Source organism: Eptesicus fuscus, chromosome 7 (genome assembly GCF_027574615.1).
Source record: "Eptesicus fuscus isolate TK198812 chromosome 7, DD_ASM_mEF_20220401, whole genome shotgun sequence".
Taxonomy (NCBI): domain Eukaryota; kingdom Metazoa; phylum Chordata; class Mammalia; order Chiroptera; family Vespertilionidae; genus Eptesicus; species Eptesicus fuscus.
The window spans coordinates 41,016,564-41,032,838 of NC_072479.1; the positions used below are offsets into that span (position 1 = coordinate 41,016,564).

The following is a 16,275-nucleotide window of genomic DNA, read 5'->3' on the forward strand; positions in this document are numbered from 1 at the left end:
GGAGAGGGCAGTTGGGGGTGACCAGGTCAGCAGGGGAGGGCAGTTAGGGGCGACCAGGCCAGCAGGGGAGGGTAGTTGGGCGTTACCGGGTCAGTAGGGGAGCAGTTAGGCATCGATCAGGCTCCCAGGGGAGTGGTTAGGGGGTAATCAGGCTGGCAGGCAGGAGAGCAGTTGGGAGCCAGCAGTCCCAGATTGTGAGACAGGGATTGGGCATAAACTGGCAGTCGGACATCCCCCAAGGGGTCCCAGATTGGAGAGGGTGCAGGCTGGGCTGAGGGACACCTCCCCCCTCCCCAGTGCACGAATTTTGTGCACCAGGCCTCTAGTATGTATATAAAGAGACAGAGACTTATAAGGAACTGGCTCATGCAATTATGAAGGCTGACAACTTTCAAGAGCTGCAGGGTGAGTTGGCAAAGCTGGAGACCCAGTAGAGCCAATGGGTGGTATAGTTCTAGACTGAAGGCTAATAAGCTCAAGATTTCAGAAGAGTTAATATTTCAATTTGAGTTCGAAGGCAGGGAAAAACCAATTCCAAGATCATCAGGCAGAAAGAATTCTCTGTTATTCAGGGGAGAGGCAGACTTTTTGTTCTATTGGATTTTCAACTGATTAGATGAGGCCCACCCACATTATGGAGGGCAATCTTCTTTACTGTGTCTACCAAGTTAAATGTTAATCTCACCCCAAAACACTCACAGAAACACTGAATAATGTTTGACCAAATATTTGGGCATCCCATGACCCAGTCAAATTAAGACATAAAATTAACCACCATGCTTCTGATACAGAAATTACATCTGGAAATAACTGGATGTTATGATCCCTTTAGGGATAAAAACCTGGTGACTGCACCTTCTCAGTGTGTTACTCAAATATATCTTGAATAGGCTGAGTACACTATGACCCCAGTCCTGGATAAAAAAGGAACTTTATGATTTTGATGATGATGATGATGATGAAGTGCAAGTTACTTAAATACTTGACAGTTATATTTATGGAGCAAACCATTTCCTTTAATGCTATTTTATAGGCAAGAGGGAAAAATCTGCAAACGTATTTTGGATAACATACAAATTTGTCAGGGTCTTGAGTTACTCCATGCCCAGAGTGCAGGAGTACCTTATGTTAACATGGAACATTCACACTTCATACAAGCAGGACTTGGGAAGTTTCAAAATATCTGGACAACAGACCTTTTATAAAGATGTTCATACTGGATTCATGAGTATATCAGAGTTTCCTCAGGGAAGAGTTTCATAGATGAGGCTGATTCAGAGGCATCCTTTGACATAGTGAAAAGTCTTCAAGCTTTGGAGTCTCCTGTTGCAGGAGCATGAGAGCAAAATCAAGAGCAACCAGCATCTCGTGTTCTTACCACTTTATTTAAAACTCAAGCACATTTGTCAGTGCCAGAGCAGGGAACAAAGCCTGAACCTGAGAGGGGAGATGAGAATAGAAACATTAATCAAATTCAATTTGAGTAAAGTTTTGCACCTGAAGTACAAACCATCTGGGAGCTTTGTCATGGGACATTCTGGTTGGTAAATTAAGGGCCAGGTGCTTGTGACATTAGTCCTTTAGCAACTTAATTGCTTCCCCCTTTTCTCTAATCCAATTCATGGAGTCATGTGTTATAGGCAGGAGCATATTTAGGGATTGGCTAATTTCTCCCTTCTTATTCAGAATTGTGGAGCTTTTTAGGTCTGGTTCGTTGGCCACATCTCACCAAGGGAGAGCCACTTTCAAAATGCTGTGAGTGCACACTTTTGAGGATGCTTCTGATTGATCTCAGTCACACACATGTCATTGGTGGAAGTGGTTTCATTCTTTCTTCTACATCAGTGGTTTAAAAATGTTGATGATTTACTTATTTCATTTATTCTCGTCATTTAACAAATATTTATTGGTAGTTAGGCACTGTGGCAGGTATTGGAGATAAAAGATGATCAGAAACAGGCAAGGACCTGGTATTTATGAGGGTATATCTTAGTGATCTTATTAGTAATTTTAATAATAATTTAATTATTATTTAGATCTTTTAAATTATATAATTTATCAGCATGAAGAGAAAAATAACAAAAGAAATTAAAAATTTTCCCTCTACTATCCTATTTTGACTTCTGTTAAAAATTCCTTTCTGCCCAACTGGCTTGGCTCAGTGGTTGAGTGTCAACCTATGAACTAGGAGGTCACAGTTCAATTCTCGGTCAGGGCACATGCCCAGGTTGTGGGCTGGATCCCCAGTGCGGGGCGTGTAGGAGGCAGCCAATCAATGATTCTCTCTCATCATTGATGTTTCTATCTCTCCCTATCCCTTCCTCTCTGAAATCAATAAAAATATATTTAAAAAATTCCTTTTATATCATTGTCCTATGTCCATGATTTTTGCCTTAGTTTTAATCATGGTGTACACTTTCCTCTTCATTTTATAAAAATAGAGGGAAATATTTGTATGTATGCAATTCATATCCTATATAATAATAGACAAATATGCAAATTGACCATACCTCCGACACACCCACAAGCCACGCCCACAAGCCACGCCCACCATCCAATCAGAGCGAGCATGCAAATTAACCCAAACCAAGATGGCTACAGCTATAGAGAGCAAGGTTTCCTAGGTAACAGAGGAAGCCAAGCTTTCTGCCAGCCGTTGCAGGCCTAAGCCTCCATTCAAGCTACAAAGTTTCAATTATAGAAGGTAAACAAATTCAAACAAAATGGCGACAGAATGGAGCTTGAGAGAGTAGGCCAGGGTTGCCCCCGGCAACAGGGGAAGCAAAGCTTTCCACACACCCTGGCCAGGCTCACCCGCTTAAGGCAACAAAGTTTCAATTATAACCCCAACACAAATGGCTTCGGGCCTCGGAGGGAGCCCCAGGCTTGGCCCTGCTCCAGGCTACAAAGTTTCAATTGTAGAAGGAAAATAAATTCCAGATACCAGGGCCTCCGCTTGGGTTTCCAGGGGGCGTGGCTGGCCTGCAAACCACCACAGGCCCCTCGCTCAGGCCTCCCCATGCCCCAAGGGAACCCCACCCTGATCAGGGACACCCTTCAGGGCAAACCAGCTGGCTCCCACCCCTGTACCAGGCCTCTATCCTATCTAATAAAAGAGTACTATGCAGATTGATCATCACTGCAACACACAATATAGCTGCCTCCATGTGGTCAAAGATCCTGCCCCCATGTGGACACAGGATTGCCACCACAGCAGCAGGAGAGGGCAGTTGGGAGGCACCTGGCCTGCAAGGGAGGGTAGTTGAGAGGGACCAAGCCTGCAAGGGAGGGCAGTTGGAGGTGATCAACCCTGCAGGAGAGGGCAGTTAGGGGTGACCAGGCCGGCAGAGGAGGGAAGTTGGGGGCAAACAGGCTGGCAGCAGAGTGGTTAGAGGGTGATCAGGCTGGCAGGCAGAAGCAGGTAGGGGCAATCAGGAAGGCAAGCAGGCAAGCAGTTGGGAGCCAGCAGTCCTGGATTGTGAGAGGCAGGCAGAAGCGGTTAGGGGCAATCAGGAAGGCAAGCAGGCAAGCAGTTGGGAGCCAGCAGTCCTGGATTGTGAGAGGGATGTCCGACTGCCCGTTTAGGCCCGATCCCACTGGGATCGGGCCTAAACGGGCAGTCAGACATCCCTTGAGGGGTCCCAGATTGGAGAGGGTACAGGCTGGGCTGAAGGACAATCCCCCTCCGTGCACGAATTTCGTGCACCGGGCCTCTAGTGATTATATATAAAGGGAAAAGAAACACTGAAACCATTGACAGGATTTTAAAATGTATTTTTACAAGTTTAAATTATACTTATCACATTTTATGCTAGCCTACTGAATTCTAAAGTGTGGGATCATCATCAAAATGACCATAATCTCTTATAATATAGAAATAATTATTTTTGCCCAATCTTGTGAGAGATACATTGTTGGTCAATATTCCTTTCCTGACCAACCACAGACTACTTTCTTATTTTAAAAATAGGTATAGACTTACTGGAAGAAAAGTCTGTGCCATTTTGCCTCTCTTGGTTTGATTTTCCAAAGAATTATGGGTGGGGAGTGGGGCGGGGGCTGATATTCCTTCTGGGAGTCTTCATGTGGTTGTCATGGGAATGTCTCTAATGAAGGACAAGTAGGATCTAATGCAGAGCAGGATACAGTAGAGCAGTTAAGTCGAGTCTTGCATGCCTCTTCTGGATTTCAATTATTCCGGGCAGTCTAGTAGATTCTGAATTACCAGCAGCTGCTTACTTGCTCACTTTCTTGTCTGCTACAGCAGCCAGCAGCTGTTCTCTCTTTCTTATTCCATATCCAGATGCAAACTGCTGTTCTCTCTTTCTTTACAATTGCCAGCAGTGGCTCATTTTGCCCCAAGCACATGGACACCTGCAGCAATAGGAATTTTATTTTTCAGTTGTGGAGAAACACTGGACAGATTCAGGAAGGTTGAATGGATGAAGGAAAAGAGGGAATGAAAGGTGGTTCGATACAGAAGGAGCCTGTGTTGCCAAGCTGGAAGTTGGACAGGATACTTCTAGCTGTTTTCATAGGCTGCATAAGTCAGTGACAACAGATACTCATACTCTGTGTTGTTATGACATTCACCTTGGAAAGCACGGCATCATCACTCATGTATACATCCCAGAGATCGGGATGCCAAGGAAGAACTTACCATGGTGCTTTAAGGGCTTGGTCTTTTTTCATTTACTTAAGAAATATTTATGGTCATTTACTATATGTCAAGCACAGTTCCAGACACAGAGTAGGTGCAAAATACGTGAGCATACATTTAAGAACATATATATTGGTAAGTATGATTGTATATATTTAAGTATATACTTATCAATCTAACTTGTTAGTCTAGTCTCTTAATAATATAGAAAGGTAACATTTTAAATTAATTTTCTCTGTTGAATTCAGCATTCCCCTTTGTCCCCCATCCTTGGGATTGGGGACTTGCTTGATCAAGAAATATTCCTGGTTCTCATCACTCTTTTTTTGTAGGGACTAGGGTGAGGAAGGTAGACCTGGGGAGGAAGGGAATTCACATTTATTGTTTGTTTATAGTATCTCCGGTATTGTTCATAGGTTATCTCATTTCATCTTCATCAGAAACTTAGGAGCTCAGCATTGCTATTCCCATCTAGCTGATGGGGAAACTAATGTTGGAAGCCTGAAGCTACTTGCTTAGCTAAGGCCACACAACACAGGAATGAGAGCCAGCGCCGAGTATAGACTCTTCCACTCGACAGCACAAGCTCTTTTCACAAGCTCTGTGCCTTACATGCTTGTTCCTCTGCTATTCAAAGAATATTAATGTTATTATTAGATAGTGACAATTGGGTTTAATGCTGTGATTGTAGACATAGCACGTAATTGCTCCAAAGCTTCATTTCCAAGTAGAAATTGGCCTAAATGGCACCATTTTAAGCTGCGGGGCACTGTCATAAGGGTGAAATCAAGGATGAAATACTGAGGGCTCATAGATAAAATTGTTATCACAAAAATAATCTGCACACCTGCAGGCTATTCTCTGTAGATAGCAGGTTTCAAAAGAGTAGTTGACCTAAGTATGGGAAGATGTGCTACCCTCATTTTGCACCCTAACTCCATCCTTAGCATCCAAGCAATGTTAGTGATTATTCTTTGGGATACTGAGTGGAAAAGAACTGGCTGAGGCTCTAAAAAAAACTTCCGATGGTTTAGGGAGACATTTTTAAAGAGCTCCTTATTCTTGTAAAAATTTCCTGAATTTTCATGGCCGGTTTTGTGGCTGGCGAAGAGTCAGCCTCAGTTAGGAGTCTGCCAAATTGAGCACCAACAGCTCATTTGGCCTGGAAGAAGAAGAAATGAGAAACAACTGACGTTTGTATACTTGAAATTATGAACAGTTTCTCTAACAAAGAGACCAAACACTTTCGTCTTGTTTTACAGTAAACATACACATTGAACAATCTGGTTGGTTAGCAGCTGGCTGTGCATATGTACGGCATATGTGAACACATATGGATGCCTACAACTCACATATGTTCACTTAAAAGGGCACTGTCAAGTCATTTTATGACTTTTTTTGTTCTCTGGGCTCCATTGTTTATAAAATCTTCTTAGAAGCTTAAAAATACAATTTCTTTCCCTACTGATTTTTGTTCTTTTTCTTTTTTAACAAGTATTTTGAATGACACTGAAATAAAAGGGCCTGGTTTTATTTAATACCAAATCCTACTTAAATGTTCACAATAATAGCTACATCGTCCAATTAGAAACAAAGCACTAAGAGCGAGACAGTTCTTATGGAGAGAAAAATTACCATCTGCCCTTAGCGTGGACATTCCAGAGTGGCAGAGCACTCACAAGATTATTATCTGGTATTCCAGTTCTTTTAGTTGGTGCTAAGTATCACAGAGACATATTGGTGGCTATGATAAATCCTATTTTTCTACTTTTCAATATATTCTAGCAATAATCTTCTAGCTTCTTTACTAACCCAGAATCCTCTTAAAATACCCTTGTTTTTGGAAAAAGGCTCTGAAGAATGAAACCAACAAGGCCAAAATAAATCTGGAGAGGTGCTCAAAATCACAACTAGTTGGGAAAGCAAAAAGCAAAAGGTATAAGTATATATTGCTAGTGGAGAGGTGAGGAAATGGGCACTTTCATTGATTACTGGTGAAAATGGGAATTTTAAAGAGGGTTTTGGTAGTAAATATTTCTTAAAATTAAAAAAGATACCCTTCAATCTGTCATTTTTCTCTTGGGAATCTAAGTCATAGAAACAGAACCACTGATATAATGGATATAGATAGGATTTCTACAGTAACATTAAATATTGGGTTAAAAATATTAAACCAAGTGAACACACTTCAATGTATATACCATAGAATATCATATAGCATCTCCAAAGAGTAAATTGGAGCAATACCAGTTGCTCAGAAGGATTACCTCCAGATACTGTTGAGGGAGAAAAGCAAGTTGTATAGAAGAGTAATTATATGATCCCATTTTATAAACCATTGATCAAAATACTTATTTGTTTATTTCTCTATAATTTGTATATACATACATTTGTATAAGATTATATGATGATGGAAACCAATTTAGATGGATACATCCGAGGTTGTTAAAATGGATTATCTGAAATGGGATGGCAGGTGAGCAAGATAAACAAAAAGGAAAAGACTAACATAAGAAAAAATCTGGTATGAAAGATATGGTCACATTTATGTAAAATTATATATATATACATGCAAAAAATTTTAAAATAAGTGACATTAAAATAAAAGATTTTCATCTTCTGGTTTTCAGTATCTTCATAGATTGAGATAAAGGAGGGTGTGAAATTTCTAGAAGAACTTAGATAACCGTGGAAAAAAAATTGAACTTGAAGGTTGGCTGATGACCTTTGAGTCTAAGGTTTCCAGTGTAAGATCAAGAGCAGGATGCATTCAATCATTTTAGGGTACTGATGCCACCAAGTGGTGCCTGGAGCAATTGTTGGTGGCATTTTCTTAGGGCCTTCATTTCTCCTTGGGATGAAGCACGCACCTGTGATTTTAGCACTCATGAACAGGAAGCATGAAAATGGACAGGGAGCAAACAGCTTTTGCCCTAGAATCTGAGCTCTCCCTAGTTTCTCCTACTGGAGGCTTCTCTGCTATTCCTGACCTTTACCTGCCAAAGTCCCTTGAGAAGTGTTCAATATTTTCTACCTACTTAGGCTCATTTTATAACCTGCTTGACTTCTTTAACTGCTCAATCTCTTACATGGGTTTTTTCTTTTTATTGTCACCATCCTAGCTTGGCCTCTTGTTATTTCTTTCCTAGTGCCACAAGAACATCTTCATGGGCTTTCCTATCTCTCTCCTCCAGTCCAGCCAAAACCCGCCTCTATGCTAAGCTTCCTGAAGTTCTGGTCATTTAACGATACTACTCAAAAGCCTTCCATTGCTTTTCCTTGCTCACCAGCAAACTCTGACCTCAAAGCACAGGCTTTAGTAGGATGAGCATGTGTCTCAGTTTTCCTGGGATGACCCCCGGTTACTTCTGTTGCCCCAATGTAATTATTGTGACTTAATTCACTTTCAAAAGTTCTCTGATTTGGATTACATTATACATTACTAGAGGCCCGGTGCACAAAATTTGTGCATGAGGGGAGGGTCCCTCAGCCCGGCCTGCGCCCTCTCGCAGTCCGGGACCCCTTGCTCCTTACTGCCTGCCTGCAGTGGAGGTGGAAGAGGCTCCCACCACCACCACTGCTACGCTCACCAGCCGTGATTCTGGCTTCTGGCTGAGTGGCACTCCCCCTGTGGGAGTGCACTGACTACCAGGGGGCAGCTCCTGCATTGAGCGTCTGCCCCCTGGTGGTCAGTGCATGTCATAGCGACCAGTCATTCTGCCGTTCAGTCAATTTGCATATTAGGGTTTTATTATGTAGGACTAGAGGCCTGTTGTAGGAAGATTCCTGCAAGAATAGGGCTTCCTGCAACGGTTTCCACCACCCTGCCTGCTTCTCTCCCATTTCCGCCGCCCCGCCTGCTTCCCTCCCTTCTCTGCCACCCTGCCTGCTTCCCTCCCTTCTCCGCCACCCTGCCTGCTTCCCTCCCTTCTCTGCCACCCCGCCTGCTTCCTCCCTTCTCTGCCGCCCCGCTTGCTTGCTTGCTTCTCCGCAGCTTCGCTCCCTTCTGCAGCACTTGGCTTTCTTCTATGCTGTCTTCAGTCTTTGCTCTGTGCCCAGATATGCAAATTAACTGCCATCTTGGTTGGGCTAACTTGCCTACCCACTCCTGATTGGCTGGTGGGTGTGGCTTGTGGGTGTAGCAGAGGTACGGTCAATTTGCATGTTTCTCTTTTATTAGATAGGATATGGACACTCCAGCTCTTAACCAGTTGGTTCTCCTGCCTCTAATACAAACACTAAATAAACTAACAGAGGAATGTGTAAAGTTCTTGGAAGATGGGGACATTGAGTCTGGATAGAGATTATATTTTTGAACAATCAAAAGCTAAATATAAATTATTTGGGATTTATTACCCTATTTAAAATTTTCCTCTGCTATTTAAATGATGAGTGGAGCTTTTTGTTCAAACTCTGGTAAGAAGTTAACCCTTGGTAGTTGTTATGTACCTCTTTTTGTTTTTCATAGACAAGATTAGTTTTATTTGGGACCTAATGAATATCACATTCATAATTCACTACCCAATTTGAAGAATATTCAACTAAGTAATAATACAGAATTCTAAAAATTTGGGGGAGGTATAAACATTTATACTGTGACTTCCTTCAGCAGAAAAGGTCAGATATTATTTATTCAGCAGTTCAGACAGTACATGTGCATAAAATACTGGTGAGTAAAATTTAGAGCAGTCTCTTCTAGTTTGTGGTAGTGAAATTTGGGCACTGCATGATGGTTTAAGAATTTTTCTGTTTCTGCTTGCCGCATTTTGGTTGTATGAGCAGGGTGAATGCTATTTAAGCAAGTGCTTTGTCCTTAGCTCTTCTTTAGTAGGAACACACTGTGAGTGCTTCCTGTAATAGAATAGAATTTGAGCCTGTTCACCCATTTTTCTCTTACCCAGTCCTTTTTACAACCAGTTAAATACGTTTTCAGACAGCTATAGTTTGTTTTCTTGAAAAGGATTTTGTGTGAGACTACACCTGTGTAGACTTGGAGCTATAACCTCATTAACACCAGGTGCTCACCGAGTGACTTATTAGTCATTTAATGCCTGCATACTTCAGATCATCATGTGTACTTTTTTCCTTTGGCCTAGATTTGAGTCCAGGAAGTTGGAGATCAATGTAAGCTACTCTTTAACTAGTTGGAAGTTATTCATTCACTGTCATCCATTTAGCTCCTAAGTGTCTGCCAGGTGCTGAGGGCACAATGAAGGACTTCCTGGAGGGGTGTTTCCCAGCAGACACGCATCCACAGCCACACCCTCGCAGCAAACACCTGCACAGACACATGTGCACATAGAGCAACTTGGGCTTGTCCTGTTAATGGACAACGAGTAAACTGCTCTCTTCATCTTCTTTTCTTTCTTTCCTTTAAAAAAAATATTATTTATTGATTTCAGAGAGGAAGGGAGAGGGAGAGAGAGATAGGAGCATCAATGATGAGAGAGAATCATTGATCGACTGCCTCCTGCATGCCCCACACTGTGGATCGAGCCCGCAACTTTGGCATGTGCCCTGACTGGGAATCGAACCATGACCTCCTGGTTCATAGGTCAACGTTCAACCACTGAGCCATGCCAGCCGGGTTTTTCTTTTCTAATGTAACTTATTTCATCCTACTTTTTCCTGATTACACTAGCCTCATCAGAAGCAGGATCAGGCTTTAGATGTGATGGCACATCTAGAGATGTTTGGCATTCTGTTATCTGTCAGTTTTTCTTTACATATTTCTCCTTTTTCTTCCAGGGTGTATTTAATGTATTTGCATAATTTAAATTCAAGGGCAAGATGTTTATGCCTCATGTTTGTCAAGATACCCCAGATTGTGAGTTGTTTCAGGTCAGAGACTATGTATTGCTTCATGTGCAGACTCTGTATCTGACTGCCTGGATCCGAATCCTAGCTCTGCCACACAGCTTTGTGACCTTGAAGAAATGATATAACATTTCTGTGCCTCCTGTTACTTATGTGCATTGTGGGGCTAATAATCTGTCTCCTAGGATTTTCTTTTACTTTATTTTTGACAGCTTTATTAAAATACAAAATTTACCCATTTAAAGTGTACAAGCCAGTGTTTTCTAGTATAGAATTGTGCAACCATCTCTACAATCTTTTGTCTCTTGTTTTTTTTTTTCCCCCCTCCCTCCCTTCCTCCTTTCCACTCCCAACTCCACACCTTCCTATCCACCACAGTCTAGTTTTGAACATCTTTATTACTCCCCAAAGAAATCCTGATCACATAAGTAATCACTCCCCAATCCAGCTCACAGGTTTTTATGAGGATTAAATGAATTAATATATGAAAAACACTCAGAATATTGTCTGGCACCACCTAGTAAGTGCTGTATAAGTGATTGCTGATACTATCATTCATGTTATTATTATCAATATCATTACAGTTATCTTTGTATTCTCAGTCAATGCAGTGCCCAGTAATTACTAGGTACTTTCTGAAAAAACGAAACAGTGAAAGATAGAGGAAGACACCATTATTTCTTCAACATTCTAACTAATGGTGAGAGAAATGCCCTATATTATGTAGTATGCACACATAACCCAAGGCACCTCAGGATCTGTGTTAGAGCACAATATTTTAGTGAAGAAATACATTTTTATATGAGCTTTTATTAATGGCTTTATGTGATAGTGTTGTACTATGCCCCCAAAAAAGTTAGTCTCAAGTCCTGAATGCTGAGAAGTAGACTCGTGGCCTAGGGAGAGCCACAGACTCTGAGCCTCTGTGTGGTTACCTATGAAATGAAATCGGATTCACTCCATGATTTCTAAATTTACTCTTCTTCCTCACATCCTGCAATATTGCCCACCAATAAATGTCATGAGAATTTGTCATTTACACCTTGTAACCTTGACACAAAACCACACGACACTCATTTTATGACCTTGTTTGTTAGGTTCCAGAGTGTTTTGTGTTCCCCGAGAGAACATAAGCATTGGTCATCTCCATCCTTGGGCTTCTCTCTGCCTATAGGATGAAGTCCAAACTCCTTGGCTGAACATGCAAGACTCTTGTGGGTCTCTTTTTGTCTGAGGAATGTTCATCCTCAGTTTCCCCTAGGACCCGTACAGTTGATGTTAGTTTGGGGAATTGCCCAAATCACAGTGCCTGCAGGCTACCAGGCCTGCTCTGCAGGACGCCCTCTGCTTCCCTGTCCACGACAGGTGGATTCTCTCCTGGGAATTTTTGATTTTGAGAAAAGAGAAGGAATGACTGGAAGCAGGGGAGGTGAATTGTTTCAGACACATAGTGTAGATTGCATCGCGGACTCACAGTGATGATTCACTCTAAAGAGATTGCCCATTTTCTCCCATTACCTGGATCTTTTAGCTTCCAGGATTCTTTCAGAGACATGCTTGCTTATTCAATGTTTTCTTTGCTTCTGAATGTTATCCATATCCTTTCAATAAATTGCCTTCTCCTTTTTGCTGCTCTCTTTGACTTAAGTTGGCAAAACTTTGTTTCTCCTGACTGAACCAAATTGGTAACCAAACAAAACTGACTTAAATTTTTTCATGCTCTGACCTAAGTCCAGTTTGCCAGATCCCATCTTCTTACTTAGGTTATATGTATGTGTATGTATAGTTTAATAACAGTAATAATTCTATGTAAGTTTGTAAATATTAACCATTATGATTAACACTAACACTCCAGACATTAATGATAAGGTTATAGAGAAAATATAGTGAAGCTAAAAGATTGAGAAACTAGGCACAAGCTAAAAGATTGTGAGTCAGATAAATGTATAAAAAGATCAGGATTTATCCACTTAAGACATCATTATTGAATACTGTAGTGTGCAAGGCACTATTCTTTGTCAGTCACCCTTCTTCTGGGTAAGGGGAGACACATACGCTGTATCTTCAAAGCTATTTGCTTGCTTTAAAATTAAAAAAAAAATCTCTATAGTGTTAATGACCATTTACCTCTTTCTTCTAAAAATTTAAGGGAGAGAAAAACCATTTGTCCATTGGAGTCTTTTTCTTAGTTACGGTCCCATTGTAGATTTGTTCCTTTGGTTAGTTCTGTAGGAGTCCTCTCACCTCTCAATTTAGATTCCGAGTGGAGGTTGTACCGTCCTTGCTATGCCATATGAGATGAAGCCCATTAAAGGAATCCTTGCACTTGGAAGCTGCACTTAAATGTACTCTCTATGAAGAATATACCTTTTAATTGAAGGCTGGCTCTCAACAACCTCCACCCATAACCCGAGAGCCTAAGAATTTGGTACTCTTATTCTGATTTAAAAGGTAGACGAATGAGGCAATGAGGGTTAAAAACAAAACACACACACACACACACACACACACACACACACACACAAAACACAAACAAAAAAAAAACACACCTTACAATGTTAGATAGTTGGTAGATAACAGGATTCAAATCTAGACAGTGACTGCTAGATCCTCAGTTACCAAAAACAAAACAAAACAAAACAAAACAAAACAAAACTAAATTTTTTTAGGGATTGCTTACTGGAAGCAGGAAGGTAAATCCAGGTCTTCCAGCGACTGGGGACAGGGGACTGTTTTATAACTCAGTTTACCAGAAAGCCAATGTCTGAGCTCAATTCTGACTTTGCAGGGCTTTCAAATAGAGACTAGTGTACTGTGGTCTTTTAAGAGAAACCGACATGAATCCAAAGCCTGCTCAGTGCCAGCTCCTGCACTGAGCCCTCTCAGAGAGAGTGTGTCACGTAATGCTCACAGCAAATCGGTGGGTAAGGGTTCCTGGCCATGTTTTACAGATGAAGACCGAGTTTTGGGGAGTGGACACTTGCCTGAGGTCACACTGTTGTTAGATGGCTGAGCTGAAACTCAAATCTGGACCCATCTAACTCTAAAGTTTACCTCACCCCTGGTGTTACCCCCTGTATTTTAGACAGTTCCAATTTTGGTCTGTCTTTCCAACATTGTTAGTGGCAATATGGTAATTGATATGTATTTAAGGAGCTGAATGTTCCACAGAGAATTTCTTGAGCTTTGTTCTTACCACAAAATATTAGTGAAGCAAATGGTAGGAATTCTTGCCAAACTCAAATTGGCATTATTCCCCTTATGTATTTTTCTTGCACATGGTTGATTAACCATTATAACCATTACATTAGTATTGAATAACCAACATATTCTGGTTACAAATGTGGAAAAAATATAAGCAAAAGAATCTGCTAGGCAGTCAGCTCAGTATATCATTCTACAGAGAATTTCATTATGGGTTATTTTGAAAGAAAATGATACTTCCGAAATTCTCAATTAACTTTGGCTTTCTTACTAGAGTACAATTGACCTATTAGTTTAATGTTCACTATTATTAACCCAGTAAGAATGCCTCAATCATATTCCTGTGTTTGTAAGAATAGTGAAGGTAAAGGTTCTGGTTACCAAACACTTTGAATTGACCCAGGAGCCCAATAAATGCCATGGAATGAATGGCAAGGATCCACTTAGCCTGAAATATGAAATTGGCAAAGTTTGGGTGCTTCTTCCTTCTTCTTGACCTTCTCCCCCTCTCCCTCCCCCTTGGATGCCTGGTCAGCCCTAGTCACTACCTCCTGTTTCTGTCTGCTCCAAGCCCTAAGTAAAATAACTTTATCACACTGATACTGGTGACTTACCGAGCTATCTCTTTTTGAGAAGTATTGGCAATTTTCAAAGGAGGTTAGAGTAAGACAGAATGTACGTGGTAGAATTGTACTATCCTCAGTGTCTGGGGCCTCCAAGGCCTGTCAAACCAGTTTGGGAGCAGGTTTGATGATAAGCTCTGTAAGATGGGAGAAGGCTGTGCTTTCTTTTCAGGCATTAGCATGGCATTGTTTTTATTATCTGGGATCCTGCTTTTATCTTTTCTCTGGTCTCATGGCGATTCTGTGCCAAAAGCAGAGTCAGAGATCAGAGCACCTGCCACCTGGCTTAGGACTTGTTACTCCACTGCTTGTCTTTCTCTGAGTGCCACATGTGAGATGGGATTTTCCACCCTCTCTCTGTCCCTGTGTATTCACTTTGTGCATCATCTCCAATTCATGGACACAGTCACCACACTGCAAAAAGTTATCAGTGCTGAAAATAATTAATAACCACACAGTATAACCCAAACAGATATCTCATCAGAGCCCAGATGAAAAACCTATATAATTTCCTAACATTCATCTGGAAACTGGGACACTAAGGCCCTTGAGTCAAATTCTGGCCAACACCTGCTTTTGTACACCCAACAGCTAAGAATGGGTTTTACATTTTTAAATAGTTGAAAAAAATAAAAAGAAGAAGAATATTTTGCAATATGTGAAAATTATATGAAATTCCAGTATCAGCAATCATGAATAAAGTTTCATTGGAACATATGCTCATTTGTTTGCATACCATCTATGGCTACTTTTATACAATAAGGGCAAAGCTGAGCAGTTTTGACGAAGACCTGCAAAGTCTAAAATATTGTTCTTGCCCTTTTACAGGAAACGTTTGCTGGATCCTGATTTAGTCACTCATCTGGCATTAGCTAGGAGAGCTGCCTGGAAATCATTGTGAAGCAGCTCCATGCGATTTTCCCTGGTAGGCATTTGTTTTCCCAGGAAGCTCTGCCAGCTTGATTAATTGCATCAGTGGATATTAATACTGGACAATTAAGCTAATATTTGCCTGGGATGCTGGGATGTCTAGGTTGCCTAGTAATGGCTGTGCCCTGCACGGGAATAATGAAATAGAAATAGGAGATATAACTCCAGTTAACATTATTAGTTTTATAATATAATTTTTTCTGCCCTGTATACATTTCAGTAACTGAGTTTAAAAACCATTATGGGTACAGAACAAAGCAAGACAAACAAACGTATTTCCTATCCATGTGGAAAATGTGAACAAATGAAGGCACAGAGAAATTAAACTAACTTTCTAACATCACAGAGCTACTGAATGGGAAAACCAGGTATTCCAGCACCTCATTGCATCATGTTGCTCTTGTTAATGAAATTGCCATATGTACAACATTGTGAAGAATACTCTTACAGATTTCAGACTGAGGCTCTTGTATTTGAACTTATTTCCCTGGAAAAGAAATGTAAGGGCATTTAGCTAATTAAATTAGCTCTAATCTATCCACTTTCTTCATTAGTAGGTAACAGGATCTTGGGGGAATTTTTTCCCCAAACTCTTATACTTGATGGGATTGTTATTAGATGAAGCTTGAAATTAGCACCGATGTACTATGACCCCTAGATTCTCATCCCTAATCAGTGGATAACAGATACATACATTAATGTTCTATACAGATTTTTTCCCCCCAGAGACAAGGCTCTCTTACAATATAGGATGTGCTTAGGTGATGATATACATGTGATCAAGGCCGTCTGGTACATATATTTTGTTACCAGTATTTTGACAGTGTGAATTTGAGTTAATGGCTTTTGACACTAGAGTTTTTGCACACTCAGGTTTTTTAAAGCGATAACCATACCTCTGAAAGGTGATGGAGTTTCTAGTCTTCTGAATATGCTACCCCAAACAAAGACGCATGCATTTGTAAAGTTGCATGCTGGGCCATTCCAAAGAAACTGTATTGCCTTAGAGAACAACACAAAACTTATGACTTTACCTCGTAT

At 40.9% G+C, this 16,275-nt stretch overlaps 1 protein-coding gene across 2 annotated transcripts in view; it reads left to right on the forward strand.

The window, feature by feature from the left end:
* Positions 1-16,275, forward strand: part of TSPAN8 (tetraspanin 8) — a 108,999-nt gene that overhangs the window by 15,330 nt on the left and 77,394 nt on the right. Inside the window, exon 1 of one of the 2 annotated variants that reach the window (XM_054718840.1) lies at positions 15,211-15,229. The exons of the other annotated variant lie outside the window; for it this stretch is intronic. The gene's annotated coding sequence lies outside the window, so the exon portion shown is untranslated. Of the gene's footprint in view, positions 1-15,210; positions 15,230-16,275 lie in introns of those variants that run through there. 2 annotated transcript variants of the gene reach the window in all.